Source organism: Elgaria multicarinata, chromosome 10, assembly GCF_023053635.1.
Source record: "Elgaria multicarinata webbii isolate HBS135686 ecotype San Diego chromosome 10, rElgMul1.1.pri, whole genome shotgun sequence".
Taxonomy (NCBI): Eukaryota; Metazoa; Chordata; class Lepidosauria; order Squamata; family Anguidae; genus Elgaria; species Elgaria multicarinata.
In genome coordinates this window covers 66,306,942-66,331,752 of record NC_086180.1, presented here as the reverse complement: position 1 = coordinate 66,331,752, position 24,811 = coordinate 66,306,942, and positions in this window count along the sequence as shown.

Below are 24,811 nucleotides of genomic sequence, written 5' to 3'. Positions count from 1 at the left end.
ATTACGTTACACAATATATCTGGGATAGATGAAGAAGTGACAAATGGAAAGGATAATTGGGGAGACTGGGACAGCAAAATGCTGAAGCTGAAGTTATCACATACAGGTGCATCCTAATTTAAAGTGAGCATCCTCTTTCTTTGTTCATTAGAGTCAGCAGTGCTTGTTGTCTGACAGGCACAAAACATTGAGCAATGGTTGCCTGATTAATGATTTCCAGACACCACATGGGTACTGTTGACTGCAAAGGAGTCATATTCAAAGTAGTTGTAGTGCTGATAAATTCAGGAGCTGTCCTTACTTCTCCCAACATTGTTGACCATGAGACATTTCCAAGTGTAATATGCAACATAATTCTCACCTGTATACAAAATAACTAATTAATTATATTTTCTCTTGTTATTTTACTATGGATTCTGCAGAAACCACTAGTATCTTGCCCAGGAATAGAGTGATATTTTTAAACGGGAATATGGTGATATGCTTTGTATCTAAGATTTACAGGTGTGTGTTTTTCTTTTTTCATAAACGTAAGCCCTATTCAGATATTCTAAAAGCGTATTTTTCTAGCAAATGCTTATATTTCAGAACGTAAGGAACTCCCTGCCATTATAACTCAGAGTTTCAGAAGTTATAAATTTCCACTGCCAGAAATTCACTTAGAATACCTCCAAGAAGCTTGTTATGAGAAACTTTAGGTGTGAGTTGAGCACCAACACTAGAGACAGCTTGAACTATTAAACTGGTTGGTTTATTAAAGGAATATTTTGTACTTAAGGGGGTTACTATTATTTATTTTTGGATTTTAAGGAGAATAATGCTTCCTGACATTTCTTAGGACTCAAGAGATACTGTTGTTAATACTAGCCTCTTAATGACTTATTTTACCTCAGAACAAATTCTCTATATCCCAGCCACATTCACCCATAACTAGGTCCTTCTTTTGGGTACAGTTTTCCTCAGCTCTTCCTATTGTACTATTGGCTGCTTGGATAGTTAATATGGTTTTTAATGCCTGCTTGTGTAACCTTTTCTGGCAGCCTACTTGCCTAGCCTAGCCACTGCTTCCTACTCCTGATCAGAGAAGGAATAGATTAATATTCAGGCTTCTGCTATTCAGTTTCTCCTCCATGTTCCCCTAGTCCTTCTATCCCACACCACACACTAACCAACAGACTCCTTCTTCCACCAACAACTGATTATTTGTAACTCTAATTTTTGCTATTTCCCACCTAGCTAGAATCCACAGTCTGATGTTTTCCAGACCAATCAAAATTTAATTTACCTGATCCAGGTCCCTTCTATAAATATTAAAAATGATCATCTCTCCCTCTCTCTCCTTCTTAAGAACCTGTCACCAAGAAGCTACTTCACGGGCCTTGAACACGGTAACAACACTAGGCCTCAGGTCTACACAGATACATAAACCCTGACTGAGGTCACACAGAGCATTTAAACTTTACAGAACATCCACAGTTATTCTATAGCATTTCTTCACAAGGACTCAGCCCAGGGACCATCATCCAGTTCAGACCAAGGAAAGAACTATAGGAGAAAAGGCTCACTACCTAAGGAAGCCTCCTTGATAGTCCAAAACAAGTCAGTTTATGTTTCCTGGTCGCTATAGAAAATTCCAGTTCAGGTTTGCTCACTGGTCTGAAGAAAAAGAGAGACCTGCTCTTGATGTCTAAAAACTCACCTTCACCTTGTTCCCCCCTTTGGTTACCTCCACTTTTGTCTTACCCACTCTGAATCATCCTTGACTGTAGAGAATCAGTCTTACTTGAGCGAAGGAAAGTTGCCATAGTATCCAACTAAGAATGGGAATTCTCTTATGAAAAAGTGCAAATGTCATGGAAAGCATGTGTTGCAGGATACACTGATGAGTTTTAGGAATATCCTGGATGTCAGGACTGGCCAGAATGTTGTGGCATCAAGAAAGAATTAAGGAGATAATCAGATTAAAGGATATGATAAGGACAATACAGCAGTCCGTTCCCCACCCCTGCCCCCATCTCCCACCCTTGCCCACTGACTGCAAACTCTTTTCCATGTATCCAATGATTCTGAATGGGAATCAGTGCTTTATTGAATCTCTTAGTGTTCCGTATTGCCAAGTGAAAGGATTTGCAATATTTCTTGTAGCACAGAAGGATTTCCTGTGTTTAAGACACATCACAGGCAAGTAGGTATATTTCTTTCATGTGACAAAAGTACATTTAGATGAATCTATCTACTTCTTATAATTATTTCATGGCAGCACATGATGTCCAATGGTTCCCAGCATGACTCATTTAGAATATTTAGTACCACTGTGTTGACATTCTGCCAGGCACTTGCTGATAGCTGTGTGTAAGGAGGTTTGTTGCTGAATTTGATTCGCCTCAAAGCAGGTCACAAATCTCAGTCACAGTTCAGTAGATCATCGAGATTTTATTGTTTGAGTTAGCCTTGGTTTTCTGGCTTGCTTCCAAAGGCACAAACTCAGAGTTTGGGTTCAGAGAGAAACATGAAGGCAAGAGCTGAGAAGGCAACCTGCTGCTAATATGTAATTCGTAACGTGGTTCAGTTTTTGACATTGTCCCTTGTGAATGACAGCAATTTAAATGGTTATAAAATTCATATCTTTGTTTAGAAGAACAAAGATTTACTGTCAGTTCTGGAGTTTGATATGTTTCTTATTCCTGTCATATTCTTAATCAAGAGACACAACTGACACGAATTGTGCTAAGCGTGACTAGCAGGAAGCTGAAGATAACAAGATTCCCAATATAAGTAAAAATGACAAACCGTTGGTGCACCTCTTTTGCCTAACCAAATCACAGGTGGTAGAGAAAGGGAAGATAGGATATTTTACAGGACCTTCTACACAAAAACATTTTAGTCTAATAAGAAAAATCCTGCTAGAGCAGACCAAGACTTATCTAGTTCAGTATTCTGTTCCCACAGTGACCAGCCAGTTGCCTATGGGAAACCCTTGAGCAGGCCATGACTGCAACACCACCCTCCCTGTCCTGTTTCCCAACGTCTGGTATTCTGATGCATGCTGCCTCTGATAATGGAGGTGATTTGTAGCCATCATATTATGTAGCCATTGATAACCTTATCCTCCATGATACACCACTCTGTTGTTCCTTGCTCTTATTATTTCCAAGTGTTGGTATGTACCCATTCATCCAGGTTCTTGCCACTCTGCTGAAGTAAACAAATGCTGAGGAAAGGAAGTACACATCTCCAGACATTTGGTCAATATGTTCCAAGGAGCTGCAGACAGCTTGGCTCCCCATTGCTTCCACCAAATTGTTTCTCTGTGCTGGGAACCAACTAGGCCAGCATTCCTGATGCCCTCCAGATATGTTGTACTACAACTCATATCATCCCCAACCATTTGCTGTGCTAGCTGCGAATTACCGGAGTTGCCATTGAACACATCTGAAGAACACTAGGTTGGGGAAGACTGGATTGTGGCTTACTATGTAGCTTGACCTAAGTCTCTCAGATTCCAGGAACCCAAACTCCATTTGAGAGTGCACAGGCATTTGGCTCCCAAAGGCTGTTGTTGTGACTCATCCTCTCCAATTGGCCTTAATTATTTAGAAGGACTCTCTGCTCTGAATGTGAAGCCTCCTGGGATGAAACCGCCTAAAGCCTTTTTAAAGCCTTTGAGATGTCAGGCTTTTTCAAACTGCTTTGTAACCTCACCTGAATCAAACACCACATGATAATCGTGGTCGGATCAAGATGTAACCATAAACAAGTCTTTGTCCTTTTTATGCAGCTGTGACTATATCAAGACTCAGTTGCAAAAATCTTTACTTAATATGTGGCTTAGCTCCTAGAGAACCCTTGACAAGTGCTGAACACTTGGACACGTCCTCCATTTGCTCCTATCCAGAATTAAGATACTAAACTGATACTGAGTTAAAAATCAGTGTGTGGTTTCCTGCCTCATGGATTCTGATTCCCAGTAGCTCCATCCCTATTTCTATAGTATGTGCTTATAAGTTATAACCAAGCATGAGATGGCTGAATCTCAAAGGCTACACAAGTATTCCCAAGCGTTTAGAGTCATAGATATATCTGTCGTAGTTTATGTAGTTCTCCAAATTACATACAGCTAGTGTGGCCATATGGAAAGGCGGGCAGGGCTCCTGTATCTTTAACAGTTGCATAGAAAAGGGAATTTCAACAGGTGTCATTTGTATGCATGCAGCACCTGGTGAAATCCCCCCTTCATCACAACAGTTAAAGCTGCAGGAGCCCTGCCCTCTTTTGTATCTGATCAAATTCTCTTTTCTATACAACTGTGAAAGATACAGGAGCAACGTCCTTTCCATATGGTCACCCTACACAGGAGATTAAAACCTGTGTAGTCATTACCCAACTGGCAAGTCAAATGTAAAATAACTTAGTTTACAGCTGTTTGCTCGTAGTTTGTGATACTCCTGTGTGTAGACACTGAAATCACGGATATTTTGTCAACTGAAACCTGTTCTTTCCTTTCTTGGGAACACACATCATTATTTCATTGTGAGTATGAATGCCCACCCCCAACTCACAGCATGGATAGGAAAGGGAAAGAGGTGGGAGGGAGGGACGGATGGAAAAAGCAAACCCATTCTGACCCAGCTCTGAAGTTGGGGAGGCTAGATTCATTGTGGACTGCGTTTTGGATACTGAAATATATGCATTTGTATTCTGAGCCACTTCATTCCAAATTTCATCATCATTATCATTGGAAGGAATATGGTGGCTGCATATATCTATCTATCTATCTATCTATCTATCTATCTATTTATATCCATGAAAACACTTACAATTAATTTCTATTCTTGACCAAGGCCTTAGCTAGACCTAAGGTTTATCCTGGGATAGTCCCGGGGTCATCCCTGTTCATGTAAATGACACACAGGATATCCCGGGAGCAGGCAGGGACGACCCTGGGACGATCCTGGGATAAACCTTAGGTCTAGCTAGGCCTTAGACTTAACAGGCACTATCCAGTGCAACATAGGTGCTAACATATATCACGCTGCACTAGCATAAAGGGCCTCTATTGCACCACTAATAGTGTCAGCTGGCATGACAGGATTCCCCAGAAAAACTTATGATGGTTCCTACTAGAAAATGTTGGCCTCTCTGATAATGTCTTCCAAACACTAGTTCCATAGTGGTCAAAGTAGTGGGCAGAGAAAGTGAAAGCATCAATTTCGTTTCTTCACATGAGGAATAATTGTGGTTGTGAGTGAGGTTCAGCAAAAGGCAGCCTCCCCATCACCACCACACATACACATACGATACCTTATTATTTAGATGGAAAGAGTTATCACAAAACCTGCATTTTGTTTTGTCAGCTTTGCAGCTGTTATTTAGGAGATATACTAGTTAGGTAGTAAATTTATAGTGTGCACAATGGCTGTTTCCCAAACATCCTTGCTTTTTAATAGCTTGGTTATGAAATAGAATAGCAATGAAAGACACATATTCTATTCTTTTAGGACAGCTAGTTAATGTATTCCCCAGCTCTGCCGTGCTGTCCTATTGTGCTATTTCTCCTGAAACAACTGCTTTTATAATTATTAATTATGCCATATAAAGGCTACACTATGTATTTTGTGCAAGTGCAAGCTGGTGGCACTTTTGGAAGAAAAAGTGAGAGGACTTGAGCGGCGAGTGTCCACCCTCCAAGGAATAAGAGAAGTCGAGGAGTTCTTAGACCGAACGGTGGAACTGCAACAGCAACAAGAAGCACATGAGATTGAAGAGCAACAGCCAGCTGAAGCAGAAGTGGAGTATGCTGAGGGGAGGAAAGCCAATGAAGAAGAAACTCCCTGGAAAAGAGTGACAGTTAGGAGCAGAAGAATTAGAAGGCATTCTGCACCGGTGGAACCATTAGAGTTAAGCAACCGCTTTCAGCTTCTGGAGAATGAGACTGAAGGACAGTTTGCAGAGGAAGAAGTACAGGAGACACCATGCAACAGTGACCAAGAGGCAGAAGGTAGGTCAACCAAAAAGAAGAGAAGAGTAGTTGTTGTGGGAGACTCCCTGCTGTGTGGAATTGAAACCCAAGTATGTCGTGAAGACCCATGGACTCGCCAGGTGTGCTGTCTCCCTGGAGCACAGATTAGAGATGTGACTGAAGGGCTACCGAAGCTCATAAAGCCCATGGACACATACCCCTTTCTTCTCATCCATGTGGGAACAAATGATGTCGCCAAGCAGAGCTACGAAGAAATCATTTCAGACTTTGAAGCTCTGGGAAGGAAACTGAAGAACTTTGGGGCCCAGGTAGTTTTCTCATCCATCCTCCCGGTTCTTGGAAGAGGATTAGAAAGGGAAAGAAAAATACTCTGGATGAACTACTGGCTTCGAAGGTGGTGCCGTCGTGAGAGTTTTGGATTCTGGGACCACGGGCTACGCTACTTGGAACATGGACTGCTGGCAAGGGATGGGTTGCACCTCACAAGGGCTGGAAAGAATGTGTTCGGCCACAGCATGAAGAACTTGATCAGGAGGGCTTTAAACTGAATCTTACGGGGGCGGGAGACGTAAATTTCGAGGCAACAATGGATGAAGGCCAAGGCACCACAGTACAGAGAACAGCTCCAATAGTGCCCCAAAATAGTGTCCGCAACAATGTAGGAACAAAGCCAGACTATAAAACACATGGTCTTCGATGTTTATATACTAATGCCCAGAGCATGGGAAACAAACAGAACAAACTTGAACTCTTATTACATGAAGGCAAATACGACTTGATAGGTATAACTGAAACTTGGTGGGATGACTCCCATGACTGGAATATAGCAATTGAAGGATATAACTTGTTCAAAAAGAACAGAAGAAATAGAAAGGGAGGTGGGGTTGCACTATATGTTAAAAATACCTATCCCTGCACAGAAATACAGGCAGATCAGACTGGGAGTCCCATTGAGAGCATCTGGATTAAAATAAATGGGGCAAGGAATAAAAAGAACATGATAATCGGAGTCTACTACCGACCACCCAATCAAGGAGAATACGAGGATGAAACTTTTGAGAAATAAATTGCCAGTGTTTCAAGGAAGTGTGATGTAGTAGTGATGGGGGACTTCAATTACCCTGATATCTGTTGGGAGACCAATACTGCCAAAAGCAGCCCTTCCAAGAAATTCCTGACATGTGTGGGTGATAACTTTCTCCTACAGAAAGTGGAGGAAGGAACTAGAGGATCGGCAATCCTTGACTTGATATTGACCAATAGGGATGACTTAGTGGATAAAGTGGCAGTTACGGGAACTCTGGGGGAAAGTGACCACATCATACTTGAATTCTTGATTATGAAGGAGACAAAAGTCAAGCGTAGCCATACACGTACTCTGGATTTTAGGAAAGCTGATTTCAATAAACTCAGAACTATGATAAGTAAGGTCCCATGGCAAGTGAGCCTAATGAGAAAAGGAGTGCAGGATGGGTGGGAGTATTTAAAAAAGGAAATTTTAAAGGCACAATTACAAACAATTCCAACAAGGAGAAAAGATAGAAGACAACAGAGGAAACCAGTGTGGCTCCACAAAAAGCTTAGAGATGACCTGAAACAAAAAGAGATACATATAGGAAGTGGAAGGAAGGCCAGGCTACAAAAGAAGAGTACAAACAAGTGGTGCAGAAGTGCCGAAATGGCGTCAGGAAGGCTAAAGCTCAGAATGAGCTGAGATTAGCGAGGGATGCTAAAAGCAATAAAAAGGCCTTCTTCAGATTTATTTATTTATTTTATTTATTTATTTATTACATTTTTATACCGCCCAATAGCCGAAGCTCTCTGGGCGGTTCACAAAAATTAAAACCACAGTAAAACACCCAACAGGTTAAAACACAATTATGAAATACAATATAAAAAGCGCAACCAGGATAAAACCACACAGCAAAGTTGATATAAGATTAAAATACAGAGTTAAAACAGTAAAATTTAAATTTAAGTTAAAATTAAGTGTTAAAATACTGAGTGAATAAAAAGGTCTTCAGCTGGCGACGAAAGCAGTACAGTGTAGGCGCCAGGCGGACCTCTCTGGGGAGCTCGTTCCACAACCGGGGTGCCACAGCGGAGAAAGCCCTCCTCCTAGTAGCCACCTGCCTCACTTCCTTTGGCAGGGGCTCACGGAGAAGGGCCCCTGTAGATGATCTTAAGGTCCGGGTAGGTACATATGGGAGGAGGCGTTCCTTCAGATAACCTGGCCCCAAACCGTTTAGGGCTTTAAATGTCAATACCAGCACTTTGAATTGGGCCCGGACCTGGACTGGCAGCCAATGAAGTTGTAAAAGGACTGGCGTAATGTGATCTCGCCGGCCAGTCCCTGTTAATAACCTTGCTGCCCTGTTTTGCACCAGTTGAAGTTTCCGGACCGTTTTCAAAGGCAGCCCCACGTATAACGCATTGCAGTAATCCAAACGAGAGGTTATCAGAGCATGGATAACTGTAGCTAAGCTATCTCTGTCCAGATAAGGGCGCAGCTGGTATATCAGCCTGAGCTGATAAAAGGTGCTCTTTGCCACTGAGTTCACCTGTGCCTCAAGTGACAGTTCTGGATCCAAGAGCACCCCCAAACTACGGACCCGATCCTTTAGGGGGAGTGCAACCCCGTCCAGGACAGGGCAAACATCACCTCGCCGGACAGAAGATATGTGAGTAGTAAAAGCCAGAGGAAAGAAATGGTGGTTCAACTGCTTAATGAGGATGGCAAATTGATAACAGATGACAAAGAAAAGGCTGAAGTGCTCAATTCCTACTTTGCCTCAGTCTTCTCCCAAAAGCGGGTCTATGACCCCCCTGGAAAAAGTGAAGCAGAAGTTGAGGGGGCAGGATTACAGTTTGAGATTGATAAACAAATGGTCAAAGAACACCTAATTTCCTTGAATGAGTTCAAATCTCCAGGGCCCGATGAACTGCATCCTAGAGTAAGGAAGGAGCTAGCAGAAGAACTCTCAGAACCTTTGTCTATTATCTTTGCAAAATCATGGAAGATGGGTGAGGTGCCGAACGACTGGAGGAGGGCTAACGTTGTCCCTATCTTCAAAAAGGGCAAAAAGGAAGAACCTGGGAACTACAGACCAGTCAGTCTGACATCCATCCCTGGGAAAATTCTGGAGCAGATTATAAAGAAGTCAATCTGTAAACACCTCGAATTCAATTACTAGAAGCCAACATGGATTTGTCAGGAACAAATCCTGTCAGACTAATTTGATCTCATTTTTTTGATAAGGTAACCTCCCTTGTGGACCGTGGGAACGCTGTGGACATCATATATCTTGACTTCAGCAAAGCTTTTGACAAAGTACCACATGACATTCTGATTAACAAACTAGCTAAAAGTGGGCTAGATGGAACAACTATTAGGTGGATTCACAGTTGGCTACAGAATCGGACTCAAAGAGTACTTATCCATGGAACCTTCTCAAACTGGGGAGAGGTAACGAGTGGGGTACCGCAGGGCTCAGTCCTGGGCCCAGTGCTCTTCAACATTTTTATTAATGATTTGGACAAGGAGGTGCAGGGAATGCTGATCAAATTTGCAGATGACACAAAATTGGGTGGGATAGCTAATACCCTGGAAGACAGAAACAAACTTCAATGTGATCTTAATAGGCTGGAGTGCTGGGCTGAAAACAACAGGATGAAATTTAATAGGGATAAATGCCAAGGTCTACATTTAGGAAATAGAAACCAAAGGCACAGTTACAAGATGGGGGATACTTGGCTCAGCAATACTACAAATGAGAAGGATCTTGGAATTGTTATAGATCGCAAGCTGAATATGAGCCAACAGTGCGATATGGCTGCAAGAAAGGCAAATGCTATTTTGGGCTGCATTAATAGAAGTATAGCTTCCAAATCACGTGAAGTACTGGTTCCTCTCTATTCGGCCCTGGTTAGGCCTCATCTAGAGTATTGCGTCCAGTTCTGGGCTACACAATTCAAGAAGGACGCAGACAAGCTGGAGCGTGTTCAGAGGAGGGCAACCAGGATGATCAGGGGTCTGGAAACAAAGCCCTATGAAGAGAGACTGAAAGAACTGGGCATGTTTAGCCTGGAGAAGAGAAGATTGAGGGGAGACATGATAGCACTCTTCAAATGCTTAAAAGGTTGTCACTCAGAGGAGGGCCAGGATCTCTTCTCAATCCCCCAAGAGTGCAGGACACGGAATAACGGGCTCAAGTTAAAGGAAGCCAGATTCCAGCTGGACATCAGGAAAAACTTCCTGACTGTTAGAGCAGTGCGACAATGGAATCAGTTACCTAGGGAGGTTGTGGGCTCTCCCACACTAGAGGCCTTCAAGAGGCAGCTGGACAAGCATCTGTCGGGGATGCTTTAGGGTGGATTCCTGCATTGAGCAGGGGGTTGGACTCGATGGCCTTGTAGGCCCCTTCCAACTCTGCTATTCTATTATTCTATGATTCTATGATTCCATTCCCAGCTGTCTGTAATGTTTCAGTGCTAAAACCCTATTTTAGGTCTGACTTCTAGATTTTTATTCCTAAATTTGGTACTTACTGCTTTTCTAGGCTTTTTAATGTCCTCATTTCATTTCTTAACACCCTCATTTTTGGGCTATTGACAATCTAATTTGTTCTTGTATTTCTAATGTAAATTTATTTTTTTATTTATTTTCCCCTCCCTTTTGCTACATATGAGCTATTAGCTGACATGTTTATTTTCTTGAGTCTGGACCAGCTTTTAAAATTTGTTTTGCCTCCTTCAATTTATAAATGTTATAATCAATTATTTAGGGATTGTTTCCCATGTGAGTCCTAAGCAGAATCGTTGATAGCCCTCACACAGGCCATTCGAAGAGACAGGCGTCTCTGAAGCAGCTGACACTAGTGAGCCCAGCTAGTTTCCAACCTCTCTTGAGCGCCAGTATTTTGAGGGCCAGCCAGCAATTGCACACAATTGCACATTTCATATATCGCTCAACCAATGAAAATAACGTGTTGTGCAAGTCTATTCACTTGCCTTTGCTGAGTTTGCATTGTTTTGCCCATTGCATATTCAGCCTCAGGGTAGCATTGAAAGAAAAAGCTGGCCATCAGAGAGAAATACCGTAGAACTGCAGCAATGTAATTGCACTCAATCAGCATCATCTCAGCATCAATAATTAGGCAGGGGCCCAATAATAAAGTTGGCATCTAGGCCTGCCAGTGAAAACATGGCTTGTCTCCATGTTGTACCACTGTAGGACTTAGACACAAATTCTTTCAGGCGAAACTAACTTTTTATACAAGGAATACACTTATATACTTCTTTAGCCATCACAGTTAAATGTGAACAAGAGATCCATGACATTAACATGGTATTGGTATTAATAATATCCTCTTTCTGTTCCTACTTTAAGTTTCAGCTAAAGAATTTTCTTATTTTGCTTGTGGCATGCTGTCTTTTGGAATCTAATTAAAACTTTCTCTTTGGTCCTTAGGTGGAAAGATAACTCTGCAGAGATGAGCTCTTAATTAATGCACAGGGTCCCTGCGAGTCCCACCTCTCAACAGCAAAGATTGACATCCAAGGATACATAAATTACACTAATTGAGCTTTGCATCTACGCAATCTTTCTACAACCAGCTCATCAGAGAAGGTAAGTGAGCAGACCAGCATAAAAAAGTTACTTCAGTATGTCAATGTGTTTTCCCTTTGGGGGAAAAATCTTTCCAGATTACTGAACATATGTTAGCATAGGAGACAGATTTTTCTCTTCACTTTTAAGAAATAGTCTTTGCTTTTTATTTAACAATATTAGCATTTTAATTCAGCCATTTACTAACCACACATATCACAACTGCCAGCAGTAAATGTTACAAATCGATGACTTTATGCAAATAATCGCTTGGCAACATTAGCTGATTTGAGATTTTATTGGAACAACAGGAATTCTTCAACTAAGAAGGTGAGATAAAAATTAGCCTTAACCGTAGATCACCTCTGTCAGAATTTAGAGCCCTCTGTCACTTGCTTCAAAGGTCCTGCAGAAATTAGGCGGAATGTCATAGATTGACTGCACAATCCTATACATGTCTACTCAGAAGTAAGTCCCAATGAATTCAGTAGGACTTATTCACAGTAAGTGTGTTTACTATAGACTGTATAGGATTGCAGCCTAAATTAGGAGCTAGTCACACGTCTTGCTTTTGGGCATTTAAATTTTCATAAAGTTGCACTAGTTCAAATGTTGCTATACATTACAAAACAGTATGTTGCTGTCTGATGGATTTATTTATTTATTTATTTATTTATTTATTTATTACATTTTTTTCTATACCGCATTTCAGGATAGAATGCCCTCCCAAGTATAGTAAGACCAGGGCCTTTAATAGCTGGGCACCAGCCTCATGCCCTTAATGGCATCAGCCTCATGGCCACAGACAAAAGCAGTGTTACTGTGGACAAAGAGAGACCGAGTTGTCATCTGACCCTTCAGGATGTTGAGAGAATTTGCTGCATAGGAGACAGATTCTCCAAAGCTAACAGGAGGGATAATTTCCTGCCTTGAATTTGTTGGATGGGTAAGCTAAATAAGAACCTGGGGGCTGCCTTGATGGCACTGCGTTGCTGCTGCTTTTGTGAAAATCCCACGCTTTGGCTGCTTCGGGGTGGTGCCACTAATCCTCATGTAGAAGGCAACACGGGCTCTTCAGTGGCCATTCGGCTCGCCAGTCCACCCTCTGCCCAGGCTTCCAGCAACCAATCAGGGGTCTCCTTCCACCTGGAAATGCCTCTGCATCAGCCCCTGAGCAAGGTCACCTGGTGTAAGAGCTGTGTTGACCTTTCTTCCAAGGAAAAGGTTGGGGTAAGTCCCTGACTTTTGTTTACAAAGCAGCTTTGGGGAAAAGCCCCATGGGTGGCTGCAAATCGGTGACTGACACAGCGCCGATTTACAGCAACAGCAGGGCTTTGAAGACGTATAGACAGCCCCCTGGTCAAGAGGCCTTCCTGGGCAGAGTATATCTCAGAGACTGTTGCAATTATTAGCTTGCTTGACTTATACTAGGTCCTATCCCCTTCACATGCTCAAACTAGGGCATAGTAGTCCCTCTACAGAATGCTTAGAGAAAGCCTTGAAATGCAGGTTTAATTATGAGGCCCATTGTGGCATGAGATTCTAGATGCTGGTGATAATTTGTAGGAGAGGCTCCATAGCATATGAGGTTTCTTGGCACCAAGCCATCCACAGAAAATGTATTCGGCAATGCCACATCAGCTATGTATTTCTAGCTCTGCACAATCTCATTTTTAGGCTAGATAAGTTGTTCTAAAGCCTCATTTTTAGGCTAGATAAGTTGCAAAATATCCTTATTTAGTGGCTTGCTGCTGAATAATTCAAGAAATACCTAAGGATGAATGGCTTAAAATGTCTATAAAGCATACGTGCATAATATTCTCCCTTTTAGTTTTGGACCAACTGTCCAGTTTTATAGTAAACTTTGATCTTCTTGTAGTAAATGTTGTCTGAAGAATGTTTGGGCTGCATTCATTAAATTTAACTAGACAGTTTCACTAAGATTAAGACTGCAGTGCAATGCAGTAAGGGTGAAATCATGATACATTTGAAGAGAGGGATGCCAGCTGGAACAGAGTGGTTAGAAAGATATGACGGGGGGAGCTGGGTTATATCAAGGCAATCCTTAGAAAAGAAAAAGTGTACAGGGAGTGTGGTGAGTGCTGGAAACAATCAAGAAGGAAAATGGATGGAATCCAAAACATGCCTACTTAAAACTTTCTCTGTGGTTTAAGCAACAGCTCCAGCTATAAAGATAATCTGTTTGGTCTGGGAAAATGGCTTTTGTCCAGTTTTGTGCTTTTGTCTAAATAACTTAAGATCATCTTAAAAGGGGTGTTTGCTTTCCTCTGTTTTGACATTTCTTTTCATTCACTAAAATTTTTCCCAGTGCCTTATGTTACATTCTCAGTGATAAGCATGTCTAACTTGCAGAGTTTCAGTGCCAGTTTGGCACTTTGACTCAGTGTTCTCATAGCTGCCCTTGATGAGTTTGTGATTTCTTAGAAGGTTTTGTTTTTGATAAGTTACAAAAATGGGGCGGGTTGTTTTTTTTTCCTTCATTTTGTTTTAGAACTGCCAGTATGGAACAATTCAGGTATGACACATATTCCATGCTGGAGGGGGCAGAATGTCTTCGAATGCCTAGGATCTAGAGGGATGCCTCTCTCTAACTTGGACAATGTTCTTCTATCTCATATCTCTGGCTCATGCGTTCCTGTCTGCCTCACACTCTCATACAGTAAAAATAATTATACATCCCAAACTCTGCATAAAAACAGGGTTGAACAGTTCAGACCATTAGCCAGTCTCCCTAGTCTAACTGGGGAAAGAATTTTTTTAAAAAATAACATCAGATCTGGGATATGCAGCTAAGCTCATGAAGTGAAGCTGTGGAAGGAGGCAGTGAGCCAGATCTTAAATAAAGGAGAGAAGACAGGAAGAAGCAGAGGTTTGTGGGGATTTGATGTACTTGGTTAACAGGCTGGGTTTTGTCCATTTGTATTTTAGATTGCATTGTGTATACCCCTTCTCTGTGCCTAATACTTTCTGTGCTAGCAACTTTGAGCAACTGAATGAAGAAAATAAAAGCAATGAATACAAATCTAAAAAGCATGTAATATCGACACTTCAGAGATACAAATATACTGCTTCCTTCAGCAGGAGATCTCCATAGGAATATGAAGATCAAGCACAGAGATTAACTGAGATTTAACACCTTCTGTACTTATTTATCAGGGATAGTGTCTAATATCTAGTACCTCTCCCTGATTATTGTTCCTATTTTTCTAATAACTTTTAAACAAAAAATTAAGATACACCAGTTTTCCTTCAACGGTATTAAGTAAACTGCCGACATTTAAAGGAAATGAACACCAACAGCCAGGCTTGTCAGCTTTTCAGTTGGTCCTTGTAGAAGTGGCTTTAAAAGCAGCATAATCTGCTACAATCGGCAACAGCATTTATTTCTATGCCATGTTCAAGCCACAGTCGAAAAAGCAGTATCTGTTTAGAAAGTTGGCAATCCTACCTACAGCAGACAGAGATGAGATTTTCAAAGGGAATAAATGTACTAAAATTACAGTGGTATGGGATCTTCTTGCATGTGAACTAGGAAGGAAAATAATTATTTGTTTTTAGTGTGGTAAGGTAATATATTTTTGAGGATTTATGAACTGTCCAAAAGTTGACAACTATCATTTTTGGTTGGCAAAATGTGAATCGAGATATAAAAGGTATCTCCATACAAAGAGACCGGTACTAATCTCTCAGATAAAGAATTGTAATTATAACATTTTTTACTATGTGCCAAATTCCTATAAACTGGCACAGCAACATTTTCATTCACAAAAGTCTTGTGACAGTGTAAAATTTGTGAGAACTTATATAACCATTCCTATGACAATAAATGTGAGACTTCTCAGCATGACTATAACCTTCCAAATGGCCATTGTTGCTGTCTTTGCAGTGCCGATTGCTTGTCTCTTGACAGAGGCAGAAATTGTGAGGATCACTCACTGAGTGATGGGATATATAGAGTTCCATCAGACGGGGGTTGAAATCATGCTTGCCTACTGTCGCTTCTCCGTGCGCCCCCCTTTTTGTTGCTTAACACTTGCTCTTTCTCTCAGGGCGAGGAAAGAGGAAGTAAAAAAGTGCATGTGGCCCATTCAGGGGGCATCTTTATCATGCCTCTTCTCCAGCACGCAGCAGGAGATAGCGGTAACTTCCCTCTAAAAATAATACGGACTTACCGGAGGCTTTTTTTGTCATGCAAAGAAGGCTAGAAGGGGCGGAAGGTTCGTGGGAGGCAGACAACGTCGTGAGAGCGACGCGCGAAAATCTGTTAGTGCCCAGTAACGAGCATGCAATAGAACGCTTGTTTGTTGATGCTCATAATTTTTGTTCTACCCATGTCATATTTTCTTCTGGTGCTTACATGCTTAGCTATCTCCTCCTAAAGGACTGTTGAGAAGACCACATTCTTTCACTCTGATTTGATTACTCTGCCATAATCATTACCTTTTCTTCAGTCTTCATAATCACTAACAAATTTGAGCACCTTCTCAGACCAATCAATATAGAAAAGTTAGCATTTTGACATTCTATTCCTTCTTTATCCTAGTGTGGTAAAGTATGGATTGTTACTACTTTGAATCCTAAACATTCTCATCACAGTCATTTTACAGGGACATGAATTCTGGACCTTTTGTTCCAACCTCAGATTAGCCCAAAATACAAGTATATCAAGACTATATTTCTTTTAAACTAACCTCATGACCATATGCACACAGCAGGAAGTGGGGAAGTTTTCTGCCAATCAGAAACTACTTTTTAAATATCATTTATTTATATATTTTACTAAAACCAAAACCTTGAAATAATGTTATGGTAGTGAAAGGGAAATGGTATACCCTGTAAAACCCACATTTTTTTTTCAGTTTGAAAACATTATGCAAATAAAGTAAATAAATTTAGCTTCTCTAATTTATTTCAGATGAAGAACTTGGGTTTGCTTAGCTTATAATTTGGAATTTTGTGGTGGTAAAATAATGTTCTGAAGTATCCATGTTCCCTGGTTTTTGCCTTTTACTGCATTTTACCAGAACCTAACTACATCTTCCGTGGAGTTCTGTGTCATTTTCTCTTGCAGTCCTTTTTAAATGAAAAGCAACTGCTGCACTCTGTGATCAGGAGCAGAGACAGAGGGTTAGTGAAGACAGGGGGCTGTCTTCCTGCAACTATTTTCTTCTCTCAGAATCACACCCACAACCTGTCTTTCTCCTGCCTCTAAGGAGTGAGGAACAGGCAGCTTCAGTGGTTTAATTTGAGAGAGGGGAAATAGTGGGAAGTTAAAGCATTAAGCCACCTTCCTCACCAACCATTCTCTGACCCTGATTGCATCTCTCTCATGCTTGCTTTTCATTGAAACAAATGCCCATTGTTGGTCAGATATAACTTCATACCTCATATTGGTTGATGCTCAGGGACTCAGTAACTTCAGGGTCTGTTTGTGCTTAGACAACAGACACAGCCCCGAAAAAGAGCATGCAGCATGGACTCTTGCAATTGGCAGGCAGCAGTATGGAGCCTTTGAGATCATGGAACCTGTCTTGCTATCTTTACTGGTCAACATTATACTGTGTTACGCTTGCAGTACGAAAGACTTCAGTTTCCAGCTCAAGTCACTGACATTTGGGAATGTGAGCAGGGGAATACATATTCCAGTTGTAGATTTGGCCTTAGCCTGAGTGTGAAGATTGTGAAATTAATTCCTTTCAGATATATTTTCTGCATATTTCTGCAGAAAACAAAACCAATCATAGAGTGTCTGCTTGGGGTTCTTTAGGTATGAAGACACAATATTGTTGGGAATGAGTAATGGGTCCTATCCTTTATAGCCCTATGTCAGCTTGGCTGTGGGCTGTGCTGAGGTATAGTTGCAATCATGCAAGCACAATGATTTATTGATAACAATTAGTATTAAGGTGAAGAATTGCCCATGAAAAATAATTCTGGGCAAAGAGAGAAATTCATGGAGTGTGAAATGTCTCCCATATACATTTAATTTTCTTCTGTTGTGGTTGTTCTCAAACTTTGTAACTGCAATGGTCTACTTCTTCAATGCCACTCTGAAGTATTTGGTCTTCTCCTTCACTGCAATATGGAGCAGGGTGTTGGACTCGATGGCCTTATAGGCCCCTTCCAACTCTACTATTCTATAATTCTATGAATATCCTAGCCAATCAAAGATCGCACAGAGTGCAATATGATGTCATGTTGTTACATAGTCTATCAGAATTGGGTATGTACCTTCAAACCTGAGAAGAGAGAGTATAATTTCATGTAGTCTAGCCAATCCAGGGATGTGTCTGTGAATCCTTTTCCGGTTATAAAAATGGGCATGTGAAGAGGGCAATCTGGTGGTTCACATAAGCCCTGATCCTAACATCCCCATCCCTGTGGTAAGACACTTCAAATCTTCTCATGTTGAGTGTGAAGATCTGTAGGGGGCTTCTAAGGTTGTTCAGATGAATGTGCTTAGAAGCCTCCATTGTGTATCCCTGTATTATTAGAGTTCCCAGTCTTGGGAGGGCTAAGTGCTTGGGAACTGCATTCATGTTGACAGATAATTTACCTTTCTTGCCTGAACTTTAAACCTATTTTTCATTCGTTCAACAACAGTTTTTTTCCCCATTTGAAGTATAAAATATAATCTGTCAGATTATTCAGATAAATTATGTTTTTATTTATTTATTACATTTTTATACCGCCCAATAGCTGAAGCTCTCTGGGCGGTTCACAAAAATTAAAACCATGAAGAGCATAAAAACAACCAACAAATTTAAAACACAAATACAAAATACAATATAAAAAGCACAACTAGAATAAAACCACACAGCCAAAATTAATATAGGTTAAAATATGAGATTAAAACAGCAAAGTTTAAATTTAAGTTAAATTAGGTGTTAAAATACTGAGAAAATAAAAAGGTCTTCAGCTGGCGATGGAAAGAAAACAATGTAGGTGTCAAACGAACCTCTCTGGGGAGCTCATTCCACAACCGGGGTACCACAGCAGAGAAAGCCCTCCTCCTAGTAGCCACCTGCCTCACTTCCTTCAGCAGGGGCTCACGAAGAAGGACCCCTGTGGATGATCTTAAGGTTCGGCAGGCACACATGGGAGGAGGCGTTCCTTCAAATAACCTGGCCCCAAACCGTTTAGGGCTTTAAATGTTAATACCAGCACTTTGAATCGGGCCCGGACCTGGACTGGCAGCCAATGAAGTTGTAGAAGGACTGGCATGATATGATCTTTTTCTTTCAGCACAAGCAATTAAAATATTAATTTCAGATATTCCTTTTTTACAGCCAGTGTTTCTAGGCATTAGTAGGGAAAAAGAGAGAGATGTGTACTGAATGTGTCAGTGAGATAAAAAATAAATAAATGCTTGATCCGTGAAGTTAAATCCCATTGTTTTTCAGTGGGTCTGCTCTAAGTATGAGTACATCTGGATCCAACCTGTTAGTACAAGAGTGGGCAACTAGAACTGTTTGGCTGACAATTCCCATGATTCCTCATGCTTGGCTATGCTGGCTACAACTTATGGGAATTGTAGGCCCATCTGGAAGGCCACATGTTGTGTATCCCACCTTAGTATTTCAGTGCGCACATGCAGGGAGTTGTACCAAGCAACCCTGGATTTAGTTTAAATACCAGGACTGAGTCTTTGCACATGTGACATAATGGGAACAAAGAACTCCTGTTATTCAGGTAATTTCCTTTACCTCCTAAGATACTCTGCCCCAACAAAGCTAGAATTTTGGGAACAGGCTTACACATCTAAAGATTCATCTTCCTACATCTAAAAGGCTTTAACTTGCTTCCCTTAAGAGTCTGACAAGTGAGAGTACAACCATACAAAAAGGGCAGAAATACAACGGAATAGATTGTAAATTGATCAGAAGTAGTTGGGGCACTAAATTGTGATGTCACCATCTCGTAAACCAACAGGGAACATTTTCAGTTTTAGCTAAATTCAGCTAAAGTGGTGTTTAATGGCAGCTATAAGAGCTAGAGTGATATCTTTTTTCTGTTGCTATTGACTGAATAGATTGACAATACAATGAATTCTGAAATTTAAAAGAAATCCCCATTGCAACATGTGCGAACCATCACAGTTCAAATATCAAAGATCATGATTTCACATCCTCATAAACAATAAGTCTCAGTGGAAGCAGTTCAAATTATGAGATTTTGAGGGGTGCTTAGGATTGCACTGGAAAACTGCCACCCAAAACTCATTTACTCCAGAGTAGTTGTTGAGTAAGCCTCATACAACTTCCCCCTTCGCCGCCCACCCAAATTATGTAGACTACTTAGAGTAGTCGATGTGTAACTTATAGGCCAGAAAACAGATTGGGTTTTGTTCACACAAGTGAGCAACATGTATATCCAAAGGAAGAATATAGGCTCTAAAGGTAAAATATGTCCAGTCAGATAACAATCTATTATAGTAGCCTGCCCAGTTGCTTGTCAAGTTGTGAAGGGGTTTGCTTCAATTAAGCAATAAGACATGACAGAGTGTGAATTACAATCTAATAATTCTTATTCAGAGTATTGTTAGGCAAGAGGCCAAAGGCCGAGTGCCATTTAGTACAGGAGGCATAAATTATTATCCTGTTATTTAAATTCCGCAACACAATATTGTAAAGTATTTTAAAAGTTTATTTTATCTTTTTCAAATTAAGAACGTAAAGAAATAATTATTGATGTTCTATTTTCCAGTGCAGCCACATTCCTCATCGTTCACCCACCCATCTCTTTGAAGGCCTCTCATTTGTAAAGCCCTTAAAATTCATCTCAGGTCACATAGAAAAGTAAGTTGTTTTAAAAACCTGCATTTTTAAAATCTCTCTTTCTGGCAGCATCAAAGGGGATGTCAATGGGGAGAGAACTGAACAGCAGGAAAGAGAATGCTCCTACTGGCTTTATCTGCTACAGAGCCCTGAAGACAGTAAAACTTCAAATAGGGGCAATCATTTTGAAAAAAAGTTTTGAGTTGCTATAATTTTGTCTCCTTCTACTAGCAACTTGGTAGCTTCCTTCCTTCCACCATCACCCCCCATATACCCTGTATGCTACACACCACCCCTTTCAAATTGTGATAGCTAATAATAATAATAATAATAATAATAATAATAATAATAATAATACTTTTTACCCGCCTCTCCATTTTGATCAAGGCGGGGAACAGCAGTAAGTATAAAATACATAAAATACTGATTAAAAATATAGTATACATTGTTAAAACATCCTAAAAGCATCCTAAAATTCCACTGGATAGGACTGCCGGGAGAGATCATTGATATAATTCTTTTTGTACAAGCTAAAAGGGTTAGCTCTGTTTCAATATATATATTGAATATATATTGAATAGCTCTGTTTCAATATATATAGAGAGCTTCAGCTATTGGGCGGTATAAAAATGTAATAAATAAATAAATAAATAAATTCTGGGGCTTTCTGATACTTCTTTGTCATAATTTTCACTGAAATTTACTGGCATTACATTTGATGTTTGATGGAGATTGCTTTGGATTTGCATCACAGGCACTAGAACTAGTGTGGAGAAATGTGCCATACAATCTGGGGAGCCTGTAACAATTATTTAGAAGCAATAGAAGATAAATGGATGGCATCCTTCAGGGCTAACTAGATATGATGTGGAAGATCCATGAAGGTTTAAAATGTTAATAATAGCCACAGGGGTGGGGGACTAATTTGGATGAAGACTGTACACACACGCACGCACGCACACACGCACACACACAAATACACACACTTTCCCCAGTAAAAGTCCCTCCAAAAGCTTCTATTTGTCTCATAGGGTTACATACAGTAATCTAGTTTATAGGCAAACCCCAAAGCCATCAGAACTACACCTGGCCAGAATAATTCCCAGTTTCCCCCACCAGTCCCCACCAGGCCTCACTGAGCCCAAAAGCCCTCCTTGCCAGTCCCCCAGCTAAAAAAACACCCCCTTCCCCTTACTTTGTTGAACTTAGCCCTTGGGTGATTTCTCTCTCCCATGATCTCCAGGGGGTTGTGCCCCAGTACACTGCTACCAAGTGTGTCACAGAGAGGGAATAAGGAAGGGGAAATCTCCTTCTCTTCACCTTGCATGCTACCACTGCTGCTCCCGTCCTTTCCATTTAGATGCCTAAATGGAAAGTGGATGCTGGTTCAGGGAGATGGCACTGCAGGCATGGCTTTTTTGCGGATTGTGAAGGTTGGTATAAATGCATAGGAGCATTTTTCAAAGTCCTTGAATTGGTTTGGAGAGAGAAAATATCCAAGTTCTCTAATTTTGGAGGAAGATCCTTGGTGAGTTTGTTCATCTCTCGTGGTTAAACTGTTGGAAGACTGAGAAGAACTGGGTTCAAATTCCGACCAAGGCATGAAGCTCATTGGATGGCCCTGAGCCAAACACTTCCTCTCTTGTTGTCAGGACAAGATACAGGGGAAATATGCATGTCACCCTGGAAAAGGGGTGAGATTAAATTGTGATATGCAGATGGATACACACACGTTTATTGAAAATGATTTTAAAAACTGTCTATTGCTTACCCCTATGTCTACTTCAGAGTTCTTTGGCAAAATAGATTTTATACTATACATTTATAGAGTTTGTAGATGGACCAAGAACATACTCCATTAAATAAAACCATGGAGTACAATGGGTAATAAAATGCCTGTAGTATATGCTTTCCTTCCAAAATAGGAATGTTTAAGATTTGATTTGCACTGACATATCTTCTAACAAAAGAAGAAAGGAAAGGATTTGGATATGGAAACTAAAAATAGTTACATGCTAATTTAATAACTAGGCAGATTTTATTCCATCTGCCAAGAAGAGTTTGAAAATCATTTCCTGCTGCCACTCATGCTATAGAAATGTAAGACTTCAGTGATGAAATCAAAGAGTCAATGATAAAGTTAGATGTTGTGATTTATTTCCTAAGATTCATATCAGTTACTTTGTGTGGTAAGTTGTACGAGGTTATGTAAAACAGTCCATGCAGAAGAAATTGATGTTTGTCTATTTTTCTTTGTTATTAATGCCACTGATAGAAAGGAGCTGAGCTAAGAACAGTTTTTTTCCCCTGGATGCATATCAATGGCACCACAATTTCTCCAGGCCACCTGAGCTACTTAATACCCTAAATGCATAAGCCAGGTGTTCTGAATTCATTGATTCTTTTCCACTGTGGTGGCATGCTTTTGCATTAATATTTGCTTCGTAACAAATGATTATCAGAGTTTGAAGGAGAAGAAACACATTACTTTACCATGATTCAAGAACTGGCATGAAACACAATATCTATTTCACCTATAGGTTATATACATCTGGCTACCACTGTGTCCACACTACACACTCTCTTCTGTCTTTGGTATACAATATCTGCAGTGTAATTCTCCCATAGTCTCATTATTACCCATATTGTTTCAGATAACAATGGCAGCACTGTAGGAAGAATGGTGTATTCCATGTTGTTCCACCCATGATTCCTTTTTCAGACATTTTTGTACACAATGCAGCCACTGAGGTTGCAATTTGAAGCAGAAGACCAATATGAAGGAAATGGTCCTTAACCCCTTTCTCCTGCTGAAAAGCAATAGCTACCTGTCATGATGACTATGTGTTGTCTCCAGTATGGAAGGTAGTGTGCGTCTCAAAAAATGCAGAAAAGGGCAACTAAAATGATCAAGGGACTGGAGCATCTGCCCTATGAGGGAAGGTTACAACAGCTGGGATTTTTTAGCTTGCGGAGAGAGGCAAATAAGGGGAGACATGCTAGAGATGTACAAAATTATGCCTGGTGTGGAGAATGTAGATAGGGAGACATTTTTCTCCCTCTCCCATAATACTAGAACCCCGGGGTCATACCATGGCCGCTGATTGGTGGGAGATTCAGAAGAAATAAAAGGAAGTACTTCTTCATACAGCACATAGTTAAAACTGTGGAATTCACTATCACAAGATGTAATGATGGCTACCACTGTGGATGGCTTTAAAAGTGGGTTGGATAAATTCCTGGAGGAGAAGGCTATCGATGGTTACTAGTCCTGATAGCTACATGCTACCTACAGTATCAGTGGCAGTAGGCCTATATACACCAGTTGCTGGGGACATGGGCGAGAGGTTGCTGTTGCACCAATGCTCTGCTTGTGGGTTCCTGGTTGACAACTGGTTGCCCACTAGGTGAGCAGAGTACTGGACTAGATGGACCCTTGGTCTGATCCAGCATGGCACTTCTTATGTTCTTAATACCAGTTACTGGAACATGAGCAGGAAGGTGCTGTTGCACTCATATCCTGCTTGTGAACTGTCCATAGCCATCTGGTTGGCCACTGTGCAAACATAATGCTGGACTACATAGGCCTTTGGTCTGATCCAACACAGTTCTTCTTATGTTTCCTTAGTAATGTTTGGGGAATTTGATATGAAACAAATTGCCCCAATCTGTACCTCCTGGTTTAATGTGCAAATACAAAAGCCAGTTATCACTGGCTTTTGTATTTTCCAAATGTTGTGGTGCACTTTTCAGCTCAATGTGTTTAGAAATGTGTATTTTAAGGTAAAATGCATTAATACATAAATGTATTAAGAAATACATATCAAACATGTATAAATGCATTTTTGCATATCTATTTTTTTAAAATCAACAGATCAATACAAAAACAAGATGGAATAGATTCGTGAGTGAACATATGTAAAAGTGACACTGACCAAAAAATAGACTGATTTGAAACACCTACACCCAGATGTTTTGTAAAATATCTGTGTATGAAAAGATATAGGCATTGTTTTACCAAATGAAAAAATATCCCCCTCCCCACCCACCCCAAATAAGAAGCACATGGCATGTGTAGTTCTGCCTGAGGTTGGAATATTTCTCCTCTAAGTATACTTGCTCTATTATTGTGCTGCTGGGTCATATTCAATTCTACAACTGCACACTTGAACAAAGGAGAAGAAATACTTCTAGGAATTTGTAAAGAGTGCAATCCTATATATGTTTACTCAGTAGCAAGTCCCATTGAGTTCAGTGGAACATACTCCCAGAAAAGTGGGAGAAAATAAAGGAAATGGGAGAAGGAGTGAAATCCAGAATGCACCCATAAATCTTAAAAGCAGTCTTCCCCAAGCTCATGCCATCCAGATGTTAAGGACTTCAACTCCAAGTGGCCCTAGCCAGCATAGCCAATGGTCAGGAATG